At 41.4% G+C, this 20,920-nt stretch overlaps 1 long non-coding RNA gene across 1 annotated transcript in view; it reads right to left on the bottom strand.

The window, feature by feature from the left end:
• Positions 1-20,920, bottom strand: part of LOC138779656 (uncharacterized) — a 113,881-nt gene that overhangs the window by 80,721 nt on the left and 12,240 nt on the right. The window contains exon 2 of the long non-coding RNA XR_011361118.1: positions 19,243-19,316. This is a non-coding gene — a long non-coding RNA (uncharacterized lncRNA). The remainder of the gene's footprint in view (positions 1-19,242; positions 19,317-20,920) is intronic.

Genomic DNA, 20,920 nt, shown 5'->3' with positions numbered 1-20,920 from the left:
GATCACTGAATACATTACTGGAAGAAGTGCCAATGGTCGGCATTGTTACTCTTATGGGGTTCTTCACATTAGGTGAGTAGCCCCTCTAATGTAAACCTCCAACAGAAGGCTGTGCCTTATTCAACTATATAGGCTTTCAGTATAATAAGTAACCTATAGACTATATAAAAGAATACATACTGCATGAAGACATCTTTTCATTCCTTTCCATTGCGTGGACTGGTGCGTGGACTTGTTTAGCCACCATTGGATAAATAGAGCCCTTATAATAAAACTTAGGGTGGTATTACAAGGAACAATTACACTGGCCAACAAATTTTCAAAAGTTGTTTGGTTCCGAAATAAAATTAGCCATTTCTTAATGATTTTTATGTGCTGAATTCAAATATCACAAGGAAAAATGTGAATTGGCTCTAGTTTCTATGATATGGAAGAGTTCTCATGTTACTGTTTTGTGAATTGTATAGAATACAGTATAATAGCCGACATATTTATTACTTCTTCAATCATAAAAAAGCAAGTTTACTGTTCATAAACTTTTGAAATAGATTCATAGAAAACTTAGTTCTATCTGAAATCAACTACAATTTACAGACATATCTAAGGATTTTTACTAATTAATTATGTTTATTGAACTCTGTAATGTAGGTCCTTATTCAATGGCTACTCTGTGCATTTACACATATCTTTTGTATTCATACATGGGATTGTCTCTGATAACTGTCCAACAGTAATCTGCAAGCATTGATTGGTTCCATTGAGGCTAGGTTCACACTGCGTTTTTGCAATCCTTTTTTTTTCATCCGTTTTTTGCAAAAAATGGCTGAAAAAAAACGGATGCATTTGTGTGCATCTGTTTTGATCCATTTTTACATTGACTTCCATTGTAAAAAAAAACGGATCCGTTTTTTTAACGGACACAAAAACATAGCTGACACTACTTTTGTGTCCGTCAAAAAAATTGATCCGTTTTGATCCTTTTTTTTTATAATGGAAGTCAATAGAAGAACGGATGCACAGAAATGCATACGTTTTTTTCATCCGTTTTTTGCAAAAAAACAGATTTCAAAAACGCAGTGTGAACCTAGCCTTACCCTGATACCTTTTTTCCATATTGGTCATTCTAAGATGATGCAATATACCAGTTGATGATGCAATACTGATGATGCAAACTTTTCCCAGTATTGTATCACAGGCTGTGAGAAATATAGAAAGTACGTCTATATCTTAAAAATTAGAGCCAATTTCAAAATTTGAACATCATTTTCGATTTCAGCACCCCAAAATTAGTTAAGATCAACTGTTTTCATGACGGAACCTTTTTGGCCGTTGACCAGTATTATTGTTCAAAAAATCCTTAAATCGTTAGGATTTGTATGATAATCGTTTAGTGTGATAGCAGACAATTAAACGGCCAACAAGAAATCGTTGGTCATTTAATAGAATTTGGACCTATTTTTATTGTTGATGGTTTGTAAATCGTTCGCATGTAATAAGACGTTGTTTCCTCATTTGCAGTAACAGCGAATGCAGTGGCGACGACAGGACGAACGCATTAATGATCATAAGTAACGATCCTTGCTCCCTGTAATTGGGTAAACGATTTCAGGTCGTTCGCCATAGCGGTCGTTTAAGTTCATTTATCGTTAATCGTCGAAAAATCGCTTCATGTAATAGAACCCTTAGAGTAAAAGACCATTTGGCATTTAAAAATATTAAATGGTTGTTATAGACATACAGTACACATTTGAGTGTGAAATATCAAGAAAGGGTCACTACACACATGTGACACACGCATAATCTGAACATACTGGAGGATGATTACTGTGTCAAACCCCATCATCACACTAATAACACCTATTGTACTCTGACCCCATCCAAGCAGCAGTTGCTCAAACTCCATTCTCTACAGTTTAAGGCTGCGTTCACACTATGTATATTTCAGTCAGTATTGCAACCAAAACCAGGAGTGGATTAAAAACACAGAAAGGATCTGTTCACACAATGTTGAAATTGAGTGGATGGCCGTCATATAACAGTAAATAACGGCCATTATTTCAATATAACGGCCGTTGTTCTAAAATAACAGCAAATATTTGCCATTAAATGGCGGCCATCCACTCAATTTCAACATTGTGTGAACAGAGCCTTTCTGTGTTTTTAATCCACTCCTGGTTGTGGTTGCAATACTGACTGAAATATACATATACTGACTGAAATATAGAACGCAGCCTAATAACGCGATTGTAAACAAAGTTCACACCTTGATACTCATAGGAAACCATGCTAGGATGCCATACTTATCAGCCTTCATTTCCTTGGTAGTGACACACTCTGATCCTACAGGCTCTTGTTCCAGATCCAGTGTCTAATGGTAAAAATAACCCTGCCAGGGAGCAAACCAGGCAGTATGCTTGTCTGGTAACTAGGTTGTACATTTTGTAGCTTGTATTAGTCTATTGATTGGACAGTCTATAGCTGTATCCATGTTTTCCAGGACTTCATAGGGCGGTATCCAACTTCTGCAGCCGCCAGGAGTCAAATGCAGTGCGTTTGGGTTCAGAAAACGTTGCCATACCTGAATAATTTGGCAAGTACATTCAACACTATTAGTCTGTTCTTCATTCATACTCGAAGGTCCATTTGGCCACATAGAATAGGGTGTTCTTTTTATGTGCACCTGTCGCACCTGTCTTTACTCCAGGTTAAGTGGTGATGAAGGTATTTTAGGGTTTTACCACTAGATGTCAGTGTTTTATATGTATGCTCTTATGTATGGCACAGCTGAAGCTACCAAAGGGTTATTGTCTTATGTTTTACCATGTGCCTTTAATACCCCATAGGAGATGCTCTTTTCATCTCAGCCCATCTCTTTCTCTCTTTCTTTTGCACACATTGCTTTCCACCGCTCACAGGGTAGATAACACATCCCCTGTTGGAAGTTACTTGGCGGGAGGAGGTGTAGCGTCAGTTCTCCTTAGATTCTGGTGTGAGAAGGACACACAGAGCAGACGTGCCTGCTGTAGCCAAGCCAGGGCCTGGCTCTGCCAGGACCCTTGTCCGCAACAGACCATTCAGAGTGTGATCTAGTGAGTGAGTTGGTCAGAGACACATGTGTCAGATGCAGTTAGAGACAACCAGTTCCTTCAGTACTTGTATTATACCTACTTTGCAGTGCTAGACACTACAGAGGGAGAAAAGTCGAGAATCATCCTAGCCCACGCCGAGAACCACTCTAAAAAAGTGCAAGGCAGTAACCTGATATACAAGAGGAACTAGCCTGGATAGGACAAAGCAACCAAATTGTCTACGTATCCGGGAAGGCTCAGACACTTAGCTTCACCCAAGTAACCAAGGCTGGGGCTTGTATCACCCTATTAGGATGAGTCCCTCGACACTGTAGGGCAGAAGGTGGTCAGACGATAGTCCATACATGGGTACAAGTATCTATCGCTCTCAAGTATTTTCTCAAGTTCCGGCAGAGCACAGTACTACATTGGGTTGGGACTCCCTTGACAAACTCATCTCCTCTATGCTACTCTAATCTACTCTACTCAACTACAACTACATAAGCACCGCTACAACTACCTCTCCTCCACTCTACTGCTTCAAGTATCTCCTCATCACAAACAAGTTCAACAACCAGAGCTTGTACAAAGATTTATCAATTTGCTACCAAAGTGATTTGTACTATCAAGAGACTGTATAGTAAAGCTGTTATATTTTTTTCATCCCTGGGACTCATCCTTCCCTCCGCACCAGCACCTATACACACTAGCCGCACATTTTGGGTTATTCTTCCCCTTTCTGTGGTTGGCGGTACCGATCGTCCGGGTGGGTCGATTGCCACTCAGGACTACTGTGACAAGAGCAAAAGGTACCCATCACAACACGGCAGGTCACCGACCATTTGGGGAACTACACAGCCAGCCACAACACAAAGCAGGAACCAACACAATACCTGTGTGCTGGACTAGCCCTGGCATCACAACACTTACATCTCTGGCTGAGCTGTCACAACCACCAGTACAACATCCTCACGATGGTGCCTACCACACAAGTACACACTGCAGCAGTAACCCACCTCAGCTAGTGACTGAGAAGACACTTCCTATATATCAGGAAAGAGAACAGGAAGTTATAGGCAGTGGAATGTCACCTTCAGAATAGAACTGACAAGGGATCAGTGACAGGTGAGCTTGTCTGAGTGGGGCTGTGATGTCACAGGACCAGGATATATAGGAGACCTTAATCCCTCTGTGCATTAAAATGCCTGCCTGACTGCTCCTCTGCTTACGACCTCCAATGGAATCCAGGCATTCTCTTGTTCATAAACAGCTAACCATCTGGGACCAACTATAGCTCACCAATCAGACTAATCTATAAGATATCTAGTACATAAAAACGTCACACCAGTGCACCACAGGTACCTCCTATCTGCAACAGTTGGTGTTGTTTTGTTTTTTTCTTTTTTTACATTTTTCACTGGATGAGATATGCCAATGGTATGCATTAGAGATGAGCGAACCTCGAGCATGCTCGAGTCAATCCGAACCCGAACTTTCGGCATTTGATTAGCGGTGGCTGCTGAAGTTGGATAAAGCCCTAAGGCTATGTGGAAAACATTGATATAGTCATTGGCTGTATCCATGTTTTCCAGACAACCTTAGAGCTTTATCCAAGTTCAGCAGCCCCAGCTAATCAAATGCCGAAAGTTCGGGTTCGGATGGACTCGAACCTGAACCCGGTTCGCTCATCTCTAGTATGCACCTAAGGCTGCATTAAAGCAGTGTCTAGTAGCCACCCTTAAACACAAGCACTGGGTGGGCACACAGATTTATAGATCCCCATTCACCCAATGGAGGCCAAAAGTATGTAATTTTGGCCTCTATTTGGGAAAAAATCCTGAATACTGTGTGGTATATGTCTTTTTCAAGGGAAACTATCAACAGGTTAGAAGCATGTGACATGATATGTCCCTATAGCGCATGGGTCGCTGAGGATGAGTGCTGTTTTTGTGCTATTAGGAGTTTAATCCCTATACTAATAAGTTGTTTTAGTGCATTGGGGGTGGGACTATGCACAAATGGCCTCCAGCCAGCCCGCTTTGCTGATATTCATTAGAAGAGGCGGCTGGCCGGGGGCAGATTGGTGCTCTGGGGGTGGTAGTCGTGCCCCTATTGCACCAAAGTGATTTACTAGCATAGGGATTAAACTACTAATAGCACTGAGGATGAAGGTAAGAAATTTACCATCACCCTCAGCGCTCCATGCACTATAGCAAGATAGCAGGTTAGGTATTTCTAACCTGCTGATAGTTTCCCTTTAATATGGATTTCATTGTGTAGCAGATGCCAATATGTCAAATCCAGCAAGTGCATATACGCTAGATGCATACACTGAGGATTTTCCCTGATATATATGTTAACACTGTGTAAACCTAACCTAAACTCGCATACATATTTTAGTCTTCTGGTTTTGGGTGCAGTAAAAAAAAAGATGTGAATCCAGCCTTGTATGTGCAGTCAGGCTTCCTTCGTATCTGGATCAAAGGCTCCATTTGTGGCCTCCATCGCAGATTCTGTCCAAGGCTAAAAAACTGAGCCAGATGGTCCATTGCACAATGGATTTTGACGGATCCCATTGGCTTTAATGGTCTCTGTCTGGTGTCTGTCTGGTATCCATTAATTTATCAGGATTTCATCAGACAAAAAATACAGCTTGTAGCATTTATTTTTTGTCTTGTCAGGAATCACTGTTTAAACAGACTCTGCAATAGAACCCTCTGGATGGATGTTCAATGCAGATGTGAACATAGCCTTATTTGCACTGCTATGCACATTTACATTTTTTGCTTTGGTTCTTGCACATTTGCTACAGTATATGGAAAGTCATGCCTGTGTTGCTGGGTTTTTGGTTTTTATCAGTGGACATCCCTTTTACTGTCAGTGTAACATGTTCACACTAAGTAAAAATAAAAAGAAAAAAGGTGTCCATTTTTTATTAAAAAAAAAAAAAACTGGTTTGCACACAGTGTATTAAATTATGGATGTCTTATGAGGCTGATGTCAAATAATGTTTATGACAATCATTTTCGGACGTCTTTTACAAACATCAGACATTATTTTTAGTTGTTCACACAAAGTTCTCCTTTTTTTTCACCGTCCTTTTACCGACTTTTATTAAAGGAGAAGTCCGGGGAAGGGGTAAAAGCTGATATTGGGCGGGGAGGGGAAATAAAGAACATATGCTTACCAGATCTTGTGCCCCTGATGCAATGTATCGCTAGGCTCCTGTACCTGCCGTGTGCCGTTTTCTTCTGGCTACCATGTCACTGAAGGGTGGGATTTAGCCTGCTTAGCCTATCAGTGACTGCAGCAGGATCCTGACCCAGTCAGTGACTGGCTCAGCAGGGCATCCCTCAGCCGGGTCATGGCGTAGGAGCAGAGGAGACATGCAGGCTGTTGACGGGGTCCAGGAGTGGGATGTTGGCTGTGCTGGCACCAGGACAGGTAAATATACCTTCTTTATTGTGTTCCCCCACCCCAAGACCGAAATAATTTTGTGCCCCCTCCCACTTGGACTTCTCCTTTAAAATTAATGGACTTTTCAATTAAAGAAACACCAAAAGGCCAATTAGTCTATAGCCAGATAGTGAAAAATATTTATGCCAGCTTTAGCTATTGCGTAAGGCTGGGTTCACCCTACGTTTTTCTTATCTGTTAAACGTTTTATTTGCTTACTTTTAACGGACAGAAAAACGTGGTCAACCCTATTTTTGTGTACGTAAAAAAAACGCATTCTGTTTCGATCCGTTTTTTTTTTTATAATGGAAGTCAATGGGAAAAAAAGACCCAAACGGATGGAATACAATTCCATCCGTTTATGCATCCATTTTTTTGCATCTGTTTTTTCATAAAACGTATATGTTAAACGGATAGGAAAAACGCAGTGTGAACCCAGCCTAACTGGAACTTTCATTAACTATTAAACAATATAGAGTTCATCAATAGACAGGGAATTCAGACACAAAATGAGCTATTATATGCAGATTGTGATTGCCTTTACCTTCTTCTATTATAGGGATTATTTGACCAGAGGCATTATTTTGGCTTACAAGCTCTATTTGCTATAACTCTGTAAGTTTAAAAAAAATGCTAATTTGCTTTATTCATTTTCAGACGTACAAAACTTGCAAAACAAAGGAAATTTAAAATAAGTTCTCTACAGGAAATAAGTAAATGTGCACACACTCACACATACACATACACAAACACAGGCTTTCAGCTGGGCACAACCATCCCCCACAATCTATCCTACACAAACATACACTTTGTTTTCTGTGACGTGCAACTCACACTAAAGCACCTCCAAGTAACACTGTAATATTGTATCCAGACTTCTAGTGTTTCACTTTCTGGATCCTTTGCGGCAGAGGTCATGTGTAGATCATTAAATCTATTGCTAGGTTAATCAGTTCCATTCAGCAGACATACATGGTATTTTTATGTTTTGTTCACTCAGTTGACAGGTAGATTCTAGAAGATGATATAACCAGACATAATTATCTGCATTGGTGATGATTTTATAATCCTAAACTATATAACTAAACTATGTATGAACAACATCTTGATGTCAATGTCCAACTTTTATACATGGTAGTGCTACTTAATTTCTTAATATATATCCTACAGTGACCAGATCTTTATTTTTTCTGCTACACAGTTCTGAATCCTCTGCACAAACATAGAGCATAAAATTAGATGTCTATAGTCACCTCTAGAGGGAGCTTTGAATTTTTTTGCATACTATGAATATATAGAACTTAATAATAAAACAGTATGGACTAAAGGGGTTATCAAGGATTGAAAAAAACACAGCTACATTATAGCAAAAACAGCACCTGTCCCTGGGTTGTCTGTGGTGTTACAATTCAGCCCCATTCACTTCAATGGAACTGAATTGCAAAACCACATCCAAATTGAGGAGGAAGAATGGTGTTATTTTTTAAAGAAAGCGGCAATGTCTTTTTAAAGGGGCCATCTAGCGCTTTAAAATTTTTGATATTGTGCTACAGACATATGCAAAATAACAAAGAGCCTATGCTGACCTCTCCGTGCTGCCCTGGCATTCTTCTGTAGTGTCTTCGGTGTGCCCTGCTGGTCTTAGCAGGTGCCACTTTGGAGACAAACTCGTCTCAGGAGTGACAGCCCGCTCAGCCAATCACTGTCTGTGGCACTGTCATCTCTGCCAGTGATTGGGTGAGCGAGCTGTCACTCCTGAGATGAGTTCATCTCGAAAGTGGCGACACCTGCGACTAGTGGAGGACACCAGAGACACAGCGGAAGAAGCGGAAGCGGGAAGTGCAGAGAAGGTAAGTACTGTTAGTTTTCATAAGTCTGCAGCCCAATATCAAAAAGTTTAAAACGCCAGATAACCCCTTTAATCCTGGAAAACCTTTTATATCCTTAAAGCTATCAACATTATATTATGGCTCCATGCAGAGGCAAGGATGGGATGTTATCCTATGATGACAGGAAAGTTTTAAAGCTCTTGAGTTCTAATAACTGTTAGATCAACATACAATGTTATGATGATGTAAGTTTGGCTGCATGTGTGTCAGCGAGGGGGGAGGGCATATAATGGGCATCTGCAATAGGCCTTAGCATGCCTTAGAGAGCCTTATACTGAAACTTTATATACACACGTATGCTGTAGAATACTCATTGGGGGATGGTTAAAAGAAAACTTGAAAACATATGTCTGTATAGTACTATCACATATGACAACCGCATATGTAGATGTAACATGGTCTTAATGTGCAGTGCTCCCTATTTTAGGTAGTTGAAGCGATCCATAGTGGGGCGGTAAGTTTAGACTAGTCATATGGTCGCCCGCAAATGTACAAATTGTAAGGTTATTTCTGCCTTGTAAATGGGCCCACAGAAATAAAAATGTATGAAAGACGCTGCGTGTGAATCCTCCCTAACAGTACATAAACCAAATGAATCTTCTTTGGGCAATCTGCTTTATGTAGAGGGGGCTTTGTGGTTAGAGGGGGAAGGGCAGGAGAAACAGCAGACACAAAAGCTCGGTTTGGGGGCAGTTTAACAAACAACTGTTCTTTGTCCCTAGCTTTTAGCTGCTATAGATATGTTAATATAAACTATTTTGATTTGTTAGCATTTTCTATGAGTGGACTTTATTTTTTACCCTATTGAAGTTGACAGATTTTTAAACTACTTCAGGTTTTCTTTGAACCTCTCTGACCCTTTCTACCACTGAGAGTAATGTTAGGCCACTGAATAATATGTCAGCTGGTACATTTTTCTTTAGTCAAGATAGATAAAGAAGAATGTATTTTTTCTGCTATCTGGCTCAGGATAGAACATGAATACCGTGTGGCTTTCACATCAGACTTAGGGCTGGAGTCACATATTGCAAATTTGTTGCACAATCCAGTCTTAATAAAATCTATTAGGCTGGCTGGAAGTTAATGGAAGTTTATGATATGCCTTACACACATGGCGTTTTGTTTTTGTTTTTTTGCTGTGTGGTGAATAGGCATGCAGGCGCACACAGATCCCAATTCAGCACAATTGAATTTCATCCAGCAGGTACTGCAGTTCTGTCCGGGATAAGCTTTACTGACACCGGCCGTTCTGTGACACGGCTGGGTCACAGAACGGCCGGTGTCTCACGAAGTGTGAACCCGGCCTTAAAATGCAGCATGTTGAGGGTGTGGTTTTTCTTTTGCAAACTGCTGAGTTTTTTCTCCTATAGACTTCAATGGTAATGTTCTAGTCGTCTTAAAAAAAAGCCATTGCTGTGTGTATGATGTTTTTTGTCTGGTGTTTTTGTACCCCTTTGGTCCAGCAACTATGTCATGTAGTAGCAGAGGAAAAGGAGGTTCACCCATCTGGGTGCACGCCTAAACCACAAAAAAAGATTATTGTAATGGATGGTCTAAGCACGAGGAGGTGGATCACTGAGGAGTCCCCTGGATCACTGAGGAGTGCTGGCATTCCTTCCCCAAGGAGCAGAGTCTAAGGAGTTTCTGGTGTTCACCAGCCCCCCTGCTAGGCAGGATGGACTTCGCTGTGGGAAACTCCCAGGTTGCTACCGTCAGAAAAGGACCTTGGTGACCACCGACTGTAGAACTGAAGGAGTGCTGGAGTCCAGGACTAGGTATCTTCCTCTGTGGTGGAAGTGCAGGATGCAACATTAGGACGTAGTTCAGACTGAAGCTGAGCTGCAACTGAGAATGGACTGAGAACCAAATAGCTAAAAGATCACAAGGAAGTGGCAGATAGCCAGGGAGCACAAAGATGGTTGCTGACTGACATATAACAACAACTGAGCAAAGAGGTGAGGAAGTGGAGACTATATATACCCCCAGGAGAACATGCCAAAAGACTCCAGGGCTTGTGGGCCGAGCTATAAATACTGGTGGACAAGCGCATGTCTGCCACTAGAGGGAGCCCAATCCTCCAGGAGGCCAGCTCAGAGCGAGAGAAACTACCAGAAAACAAGCAGGCTGAGAGAAAGGGAGAGGGCACCCTTCACACTCAGTGGAAAGAAATCCACAACAGATTCTAGCCATGCTATGGATGTTCAGAAAAGCAGTGGATTGTCACTGAGGATTTTATTCACTGCAATCTTTGGTTAAATTCAGCACCAAAATCTACAACAACATCCACATGGAACACATCCAGACCTATTTGTTTGGCTGTTATCTGATGTCTTAGGTTACCTCTGGGAACGGCTGGCTCCAGGTTTTCGTGGGCCCTTGGGCGACAGAGCCTCTGCGGGCCCCTGTGTGGAGCGAATCATGTGGCTACAGTAAAACAGCAGGTCCCCATTTGGATGTCCCCCCTCTGTAAAGTCTCCCTTGTAGATGTCGCACCTCTGTGTAGTCCCCCTTATAGATGGCCTACTTCTGTGTAGTCCCCCAGCAGACTTCATTTTCTTCTCCATAATGAAGACTTCATCCAGTCAGAATTAAACCCCACAGGATCTGCCAGACAATACTTTTTCAGCACCTTCCTCTCCTCTATACAAGCTACCATCATTGTGCCCCCAAACAGTAATTGAATATTGCTGTGTGAGTAATATAAATGGCCGTAGAGGTGCTGTGGGCCCCAGCACTTGCCTGTGTGAGCCAGGTACTGATACCAGCCCTGCCCCTGGGTAGACAAAAAGTATCAATGTGTGATTAAAGGGGGTCCACCTCCCCAGGGCCCCACTAATGGGCAGAAAACAGGGGCACCACAGCCTAGAGCTACAGAAGAGAATCAAGCCTTGGGGCACAAACTTGCATGTGGTGTGTATCAATATCACCAACTTTTTACCATGTCCAGACCCAAATGGCACAGCCATTGTCTCAGGCTTCTGTTGATTTGTGTCATTAAGATGCAGATTCAGCTGAAAACTCTGATAGAACAAAGAGCCGTTGGTTCCCTGTCCCATAACTTGCACTTGCGCATAAGTGACTTTAAATGCTGGGGATTTCCCCTTTGTTACTGCATTGCACAGGTATCTATAATTTATTTTTTGTTAGGGCAAAGAGAGCACTATTAATAGGGGAAGATGGGTCTCACTAGTATATGGGGCACAAAAGGGGGTAATATTATTTAGTGGGGGCACAACTGGGACCATACTACTGAGTGGAGACACAAAGAGGGCCATATTACTGTGTGAGGTCACACAAGCAGGTCATATTACTGAGTAGGGGCACAAACAGGGACAGGGAGTGGGAGCGCACAATGGGGCAGTATTACTGATTGGGGGACACAGAAGAGGCTACATTATTGAGAGTAATATTATTGTATGGGGTTACTAAGAACACCAATGGGACATTAGTGTTTCACCGCCTGGAGAAAGAGGCTAAGACATTCTGTTCCCTCTTGCAGGACTGCCTGTGCCCTGAAGGAGAGGAGGACCACCCGCACCCAACAAGGCCAGCAAAAAGTGTGTGTGTGTGGGCGGGGGCATGATCATGCATGAGTATAGGGGGAGGGGGATCCTGTATGATATATGCAAAATAGCTCTCACATCTCTCCACACGTCTTTCTGACGAGCTCTCCTTAAGGGGAATCAGTACCCCTTTGACCCATGTCAATAGGCCTCTTACTGGCCAGCCAACACCCTTCTCTGCACTGATGAGGGGCAAAACCCCAGAAGCAGCTGTTTGCAGATGAGAAATCTTTCCTTTTAGAGCGATTGTTTGGCTTGGCATACAATCCCCAGTCAATGTTCCAAAACTCCTTGATTGAGTGAGACTTGATGTAAAGGGACATCTCTTTGCTCAAGAGGTGTGAGAGCTGTTTTGCATATCCTTTCTTTGTAGAAAACATAGAAATGCTCAGCCGTGTTGAAGGTTCCGGTGTATGGGGAGGATGGGCAGTGGGCGGGAGAGATAACTGTTGGGTGTCAATTGTTCGGCTGTCAGTGGTTGAAGCTGTATGGCCAGCTTCAGTTCAATACATTACATGAAGTGTTGCCAGTACAGGCCCAGCCTACCTTTGTTTCTCCATCTTGTTTACCAAAGACTATACATATTTCTTGGAATTTCCCCCATCATGTCAACCGAACTCGGGGAAAAATGCCTGCAGACGGGGGGCTCCACAGCCAGTCCCATTGCTCACCGCAGACACAGGGAGAGGTAAGTTAGTACTTGTAATCAATTTCCAACACAAAAGAGTAGTGCTTGTCGTATAAAAATAATATGTTATATCATATGTAATCAATTTCCCCCCTGCCCCTGCCGGCTGCAGGATTTCATAATCCGCTGGACTTCTCCTTTAAGCTAACCCTGCCAGTGTACTCTCATGCTGGATTTACCAGGAGATGCACTCTTTTTGATAAATCCATGCAGCTCAGAGCTGGTGTAGATTTCTGCTACAATTTATGCCTGCTAGCGGTCTTTTGCAGATCTGCACTAGACACAGACATTCATAAATTTCTCCCAAAATAGTTACTTTCAAAAAAGAAAAAAAATCTAGACAGAGGAAAAAGGCATCAATAAACACCCACGAAAAGAATGCCACAAAAATAATATTGGTAAATTAAAAGAGCTGCTAAACCCAAACCAACAATGTGTGTAAAGCCGATAACAATGTGTCTAAGAGAAAGAAAACTATGTCTTTGTAAAGAAATAATGGAAAAAAAGAACAAGGATTGAGCATTGTGTCCTGTAAACTGAGGGGAGCTTTCTGTTTGTTCTTCACAACCAGGAGTTTAGGAGCGGAGTGTGAATTCTAAACTCCTCTCCGAGCACATTACTGCATGTTCTGTATGACAAATCCCGGCTGCTTGTAAACCACCACCAGTAAGTACATGATAGCAAATAATAACAAGACCTTCAATAGCTTAGAAGATTATAGTACAGAAAAAATGTATGTAATAGCTCTTAGTGGTTCTTTCACTGTTTATTGTGAGATGTGCTCTATTAGAAGCAAATGTCAGGATGTTTTACGACCCAACAAATGCATTTTTTTCTAAACATTAACTGGGGCCTAGAGACTTATATCTTTGTCAGGGAAACAGGGTTAAAAAATTGAAATTTGATGAATATAATATAATAATACATGGTATTATAATGATATTGCATATATTAATCTGCTGCATACAACTTTTAGGCTATGTTCGCATATAATATTTTGGTCAGTATTTTCCTCAGAATTTCTAAACAAAACCAGAAATGGGTCAAAAACAGAGAGCAGCTATGTTCCTACTGCGGGAGTGGACTGTGATTTAACGGCAAAGTCAGCTGTCTATCTATGATCATTATTTACGCCTCTAATTATCAATAGATGGACACGGAATCAATTAAATCAAAAATCGATATAGCGCTAAGTAAACGTGCTAGTACATCATCGAGCACACTTCCTAAACATATACCTATGCCGTGTGTCCCTGCCCGATATGATCAGAAAATGTCCTTTAAAAAAGTCCAGCACTATATATAAATGCAAGCCAACTAGTCATCTGGACGTTGTGACTGGGGCAAGTAGTCATGTCCCCTTGGCATGCCAGTGCTATAATCACACCCCCTCTTGGCATGATTGGCGCTGTATCAGCAATACGTCGCAGGAGGCGGTCTTCCAACTCTTTGGCACTTTGATGTTGTTATCACGGCGGACATCGGGATACAATGCTGCTGTACTGCGCGTGTCCTCTATAATGATCAGAGCGCTGACCAGTTAGAAGACCGCCTCCTGCAACGTATGGCTGATACAGAGCTGTGAATCACGCCCAGAGGGGGGGGATTGTGACTACATGCCTCAGCCACAACTAGTGATGCACCGAAATATCGATACTACTATCGATATTCCGGGCATAAAAACGGTTCGGTACCAGGACTTCCTGGTATCGATACTTTATGTTAAACTACCTAATAGCGCAGTTTAACATAAAGTATAGCGAAGAGAACACAGCAGGCGGCCATCTGAGCGCCGGCCATGTTCTCTGTGCGCCCACTGCCCCCTAGTGTCACCTCTGCTGTCCGCCCACCCTCCACGCCCGGCGGCGCCAAATTCAAATAGACGGCACTTAGCGATTGCTATTGCCGGCTATTTTACTGTGTACATGCCGTCCTCCTGAGCCGATCCCGCGGGCAGCAGGCATTTAAGCATTTCCATACAATGACGCCTGAACCACCGCAATACCCACCCCCCAACCCACCCCCGCTGCAGCTAGTTCATGCAGAGTGATGCTTAGTTTAGTAGCAGGTCGCTGTGCTGTGGCAGGGCTGTGGAGAGCACGGACTGTACGTAGTGTACACCGCCCAGTATACCTGTCAGTGCCGCCTCACTGGGGGATGAGAAACTGCACGTCCGAGTCCAGGGGCTGAGTCCTAGGGAGCCGGTAAAGCTGAGGGCCGTGGTGGGGGAAGAGCAGGGCTGCCTTTTTGGTTCCTGTGCACACTTAAGGGCTGACAGCTGCGGCACTGTAGATGTGCAGAGGGATGCGGCCCTGGGGGGTGACTACACAGGAGTGCTGCCCATGGGGCTGCTATGGAGCTTGTCCCCCTCAGTCATGGAGAAGCTGTAACAGAGACTGCGGAAGAGGAGTGTGCACAAGGCTCCTATGGTGGTGGAGCTGCTGGTGCGCAAGGGCCACACGGGCCCCAAGGCTCTACCAGGGGGAGTGCTGGCTAGAACCAGACTGGAGAGACTCTATATGGCTCCTGGAGTGCTAAGGGTCAGGCTGAGGTAATACTACTACTCCCAGCAGGTCCATTAATCCATAATTATAGGGAAACTATCAGCAAATAACCCTCTGATATGGGCAAATAAGATACAGTGCAATGCCTTCTTGAGCAGTACAACTCCTAACATAATTCCTTTTGCACAAGGAGGTATGCTGGGAGGAGTTGTAGTGCCCAAGCAGATATGCTGGGAGTGTCAGTTGTGCAGCAGCTAACTGACACAACAACTACTCCCAGCATACCTCCTTGTGCACAGCAATTTCCAGCATAGCTCCTTAGGCACTACAACTCCAAGCATACTTTCTCGTGCACAAGGATTTATGCTGGGAGGTAGAGGGGAATTAAAAATTGTGGAAAAAAAGTGTTTAAAATTTTAAGAAATTCATAATAAAAGTTCTAATAATCTCCCGCCCTTTTCCCTTTTTTCAAAAAAGTATAAAAAAATGAAACCTATTTGGCATCATTACATAAATAATTTTCCATACTGTAAAATATATTAAAAAAAAAGTGATTTAAAAGTCACATAAATGAAAATATGCTACATAGGGGGCATTATATCTGCCATCTGGGCAGAGGGGCATTATATTTGTATTTTTAGGGTGCGTTCACACCTACAGGATCTGCAGCAGATCTGCAGCAGATTTGATGCTGTGTTCAGTTATTTAAATGAAATCTGCTGCAGAAAATCAGCTGCAGATCCTGTAGGTGTGAACGCACCATTAAGCTTTTTTTCCCAAACTTCATAAAGTATCGAATTGGTATCGAGTATCGAAATAAAAAAGCTGGTATCGGTATCGAACTCAAAATTATGGTATCGTGACATCCCTAGCCACAACGCCCAGATATCTTGTTGGCCTGCATTTACATTTAGCGCAGGACTTTTTCAAAGTAAGTTTTCTAATCACACAAAGCAGGGATGCAGGGCATATGTATCTGTTTAGAAGTTGTGATCGGTGATGTACTGGCACATTTACCTAGCACTATATGAATTTTTAGAGTGATTGATTCCCTTTAAAGGAGAAGTCCGGCAAATTTTTTTTATTAAAGTAATATATTGCCCCCCAAAAGTTATACAAATCACCAATATACACTTATTACGGGAAATGCTTATAAAGTGCTTTTTTCCCTGCACTTACTACTGCATCAAGGCTTCACTTCCTGGATAACATGGTGATGTCACGACCCGACTCCCAGAGCTGTGTGGGCTGTGGCTGCTGGAGAGGATGATGGCAGAGGGATGCTCAGTGTTCCTCCAGTGCCCTGTGTCCCTCAGTGTCCCTCTGCCATCATCCTCTCCAGTGTATATTGGTGATTTTGTATAACTTTTGGGGGGCAAGACAATACTTTAATAAAATTTTTTGACGGACTTCTCCTTTAAATGACAGCCCTTTCCCATAATAGGAGCAAAATACTGCATGTGAACATAGCCTTGAAAGTTTGTCTCAACAGGATATCAATTTTACATCTCAAAAGACACTGTTTTTATTCCATTGCACTGAATTCAATACAAATCAACTGTCAGTTCACATGTAATTTAATTTTACAGCCATAATTATAACATCCATAAAATTAAGTGCAAACGATCTCTTTAAAACCTGTTTTGTGTTATTAAAAAAAAACAAAAACCTTTGTAACATTCTTTGCACATTGTATGGGGCATAAATGTATTTATATTTATAGCCCCCCAAAACAGCTGTTCTGCAAATTGCATATCAGCATTTAAAAAATAGTTCAACAACAGTTAAAAGAATGGTCCAAATACAAAAAAATAGTCAACAAAACTCCCAAAAAAGACTATTGGTGTGGTCTTGGGGTGTTTTGGCACATTTTAGCCATGTCTTCTTTTATGCAAAACCACTCCCTCTTTTTGTCACAATCGGACAACATCAGGAGGGGAAGTGACCTAGACAAAAACTACCATAGAACAACTTACAACTTGTTTCCTGTGTTTTGGACCAACTGGTTTTGACAAAAAAAAAAAAAACTGTTGCTAAAATTATGTTTGAACCCAACCAGTGTTCCCTTTAAGCTTTGAAGCATGCAGCCACTCTGTCTAAAGGGAAACACACAGGAAGCACACAGGAGGCCATCTACTATAGGGGGACCTACACAGAGGGCCATCTACAATGGGGGACTATACAGGGAGCCGTTAACTATAGGGGGACCTACACAGGAGGTTACCTACTATAGGGGGACCTAGAAATGGGCCATCTACTGTAGGGGCACTATACAGGGGGCCATCTACTTTAGGGGTCTCTTACTATATAGGGGCTGCACAGAGGGGCCTCCTACTATATGGGGACTGCACAGAGAGACCTGATACTAAATAGGGACTGCATAAAGAAGCTTATACTATATGGATTCTGCACAGAGTGGCTTTACACTATATTGAACTATAAAAGGGCACAGAGGGGCTTAAATACTATATGTGTTGGAAAAAAGGAAGCTAAAATATTTCTCTGGCAGATCCTGGAGAGAGGATTCATAGCCGAGAGAAATATTCTGTAAAAGTGAACGAAAAGTGATCAGAGAAGATATCCCCATGTCACTGCATGTAACTGCACTGTACTTAAAGATGCTGATCTGATGTTGTGTAAAACAATATATATATATATATATATATATATATATATATATATATATATACATTTTAAAGCAATATAAAGTATTGCATCAAATCTGCAACATATGTACATGTGAATGTACACTAAAACTGCTCCACTAAATTTAATTTGCTATGCTAGCTTTTAAGGGTCCATTGACACGAAAAGATTATCTGACAGATTATCTGCCAAAGCCAGAAACAGACTATAAACAGGGAAAAGGTCATAAAGGAAAGCCTGAGATTTCTCGTCTTTTCAAATCTATTTCTGGCTTTGGCTTCAAATCTTTGGGAGATAATCTGTCAGATAATCTTTTTGTGTAAATGGACCCTAATGGTGCGTTTACACAGAGAGATTTATCCAACAGATTTTGGAAGCCAAAGCCAGGAATGGATTTGAAATTTCAATGTTTTTTTTTTTTTTGGGGGGGGGGGAAATATACCAATTAATTGATAGATCACCTGGCAACCTAACTCTTGATTTTCACAATATTGAATAAGCCTGTTTTACCAGACCAGAAGGAGATTATGGCTATGTTCACACTATGTTGCAGAAATGTCTTTAACTTCCCCTTCCATCTACAATAGAACTCACAGATATTTAATTGCCACAAATTTAATAGGTTTTTTGTTTGTGTCTAAAAATACCCGTATTTTCCGGCGTATATGACGACCTCCAACTTTTCCAGTTAAAATATAAAGTCTGCGATATACTCATCGTATAAGACTACCCCTCTTTTGAAGCCAAAGCCAGGAATGGAGTCGAGAAAGGGTGAAAACTCTGTTTTTCCTTTATGACCTGTGCCCTGTTCCTGGCTTTGGCTTAAAAAATATGCCAGATAAATCTCCCTGTATAAACGCACCATTACAGGACCATTACTCCTCTTGATTCAGTAATTAATGTTTAATTCTGTCATGTCTGATTGTAAGTACATGTACCATCAGAAATGTAAAGGGCCGTGGAATTTGTTGATACTATATATATAAACTTTATTATTATTAGATTTAAAAACCAGTAACTACCCAGCTTATGCTTCCTTAGACCATAAGAAAACTCTTGAAGTGGGATACCACATGTGATACTGTGGTGACACTGTGATACTTATACGGTTCCTGATGAAGATCCCTGTACTGGATCAAAAAGTGTAGTGTAAGAAATTAAAACGATATTCTTGGAAGAAAAACAGATGATGAGATCATTCTGTATTCTGGACCATCAGCACCTGAGAATTTAGAGGAATATTTCCACTACGTTTCCAGTTTATTTTTACAAATACTTGTGGAATTATACAGCCTGATGTGAGTATCTATGAATATGTATATGTAAGTACCAGATACTATTTAGGTCATATTTATTAGTAGGGAAAAGGTGTGAGAGTAAGACTTATTTCCACATCTGTTCACAAGATGTACAGTATGCCTGACTTACATTTAACGCCGTGTTACTTCCAACGCACTGTTTTCATAACTTGCAGGAAGTGGTCAAAATTCAATTCATCCTTACTGCAAATGGAGCAAAGCAAAAGCACACAGAAATGAATTTTATGAAGGAGACAACTGGATTGAGTAAGACATAGCATCTTAAAGCAGGGGAAATAATGGGGTAGTTTTTACTTAAAGTGTACCTATCAGGAGGCATGCTGCTGCGAGAAGACCAAGTATCCATGTATTCAAGCATGCAGGGTTGGTACCGCGCACGACCCCCATTCATATCCAATGGGGCTCATGCACAGTACCCATCCGGCGTGGATGTATCCATGGATGGCCGAACTACTGGCAGCAAAATGGATTTTACGCTGATCAAGTCCACATACTACATGACAGTATATTAGGAAGTAATCCTAACCTTACTGTAAAATCAGATTGGGAAGTCAACAACTTTGATGTCGGTCTAATGTGTTTTTCTTTTTTTCATGTTTTGTAGAAATAAAACATAATCACTGTATAAAGTTATATTGCTCTGTAATTATTATTGTGGTTGCAATGAATAGATATTATCATAGGCATAAATCCTCCGCTAGACACTGCTAAAAAGTGGCATAAAAAGAGACAGACAGTGGGAGGAATAAGCTCCATTGCCAGTATGCTTAAATTCTAGTTGATTAAAAGTCTAGGTAGTTGTAACTGGGACAACCTGGCCAAGGCTTCAGTCCCCTACTGGGCGACATTCCCTAAGTTGGCTAAGTGCAGGGCCCATCAGGGATAGAATGGTTGATAGTACGGGTAAAAAGCCGGGAAAAGAAAAGCCAAAAGCACAAACCAGAACAATCCAAGAAACAAGCCAGCGGTCAAACCAGAGAGCAATGTTAAGAACCAAATCAGAACCAAAGACAAAACCTATAATAAAAATTTGCTTTGTTTAAGAGTGGATTTGGATTACAAGCGCCATCCGGGAATGAATTATGCTCGTAATCCAAGGCACCACTGTATTATGATAAAATATGTTGAATCATTTGCAAAATATCTTACCAATTTTAGTTAATGAATTATCAGTATTTTTACTGCAGGTTAAAAATGTTTTAAGAATTTTTGTTATTTTGTTGTTTTTTTTTTTTCAAAATTTCCAGTTTTATTATATTTTAATCTTGGAGTTTTCATTCTAACCACTAGGTCTGAAACAAAGCGAAAACATCCTGAGAAATCTAGATGAAACATTTATTTTGAAGGGGTTTCATGACAACTTCCTTATAAATTAAATTGATAAAGTTATTTTACTAACTTTCTGTGGTTTTGCCGTCATTCTTCATCTGATGTAAACTGTCTGCTCTATTTTTATCATTGCCTCACTTTCTGCTTAGTGTTCATCCCATAGCAGACTTCCTGCTCTTGCTGTACACTCTAGCTCATAATTTAGCTAAATATTCCTTCCAATACACTTTCTTGACTATACCCTGTTATGGATGCACCTAAAGAGTGCTGTCGTATTGACTGTCTGTTCCAAATTACACGCTATATAGTTTATAGTGTGCACTGAGAATCAAACACTCTGACCCACTGCTGGTTAAGGTGGATCTCCTTTATTCAAAGATGGCAGCCTGTATGTATATCCTGGGGGCGTACGTTCTTCTACTAAGGCTCGTGTCAGTACTTCATTGCCTGAGGTACAA

This window comes from Dendropsophus ebraccatus, chromosome 1 (assembly GCF_027789765.1).
Source record: "Dendropsophus ebraccatus isolate aDenEbr1 chromosome 1, aDenEbr1.pat, whole genome shotgun sequence".
NCBI classification, from domain to species: domain Eukaryota; kingdom Metazoa; phylum Chordata; class Amphibia; order Anura; family Hylidae; genus Dendropsophus; species Dendropsophus ebraccatus.
The sequence above is the reverse complement of the archived record's forward strand: the minus strand, read 5'-3'. Positions and strand labels throughout refer to the sequence as shown.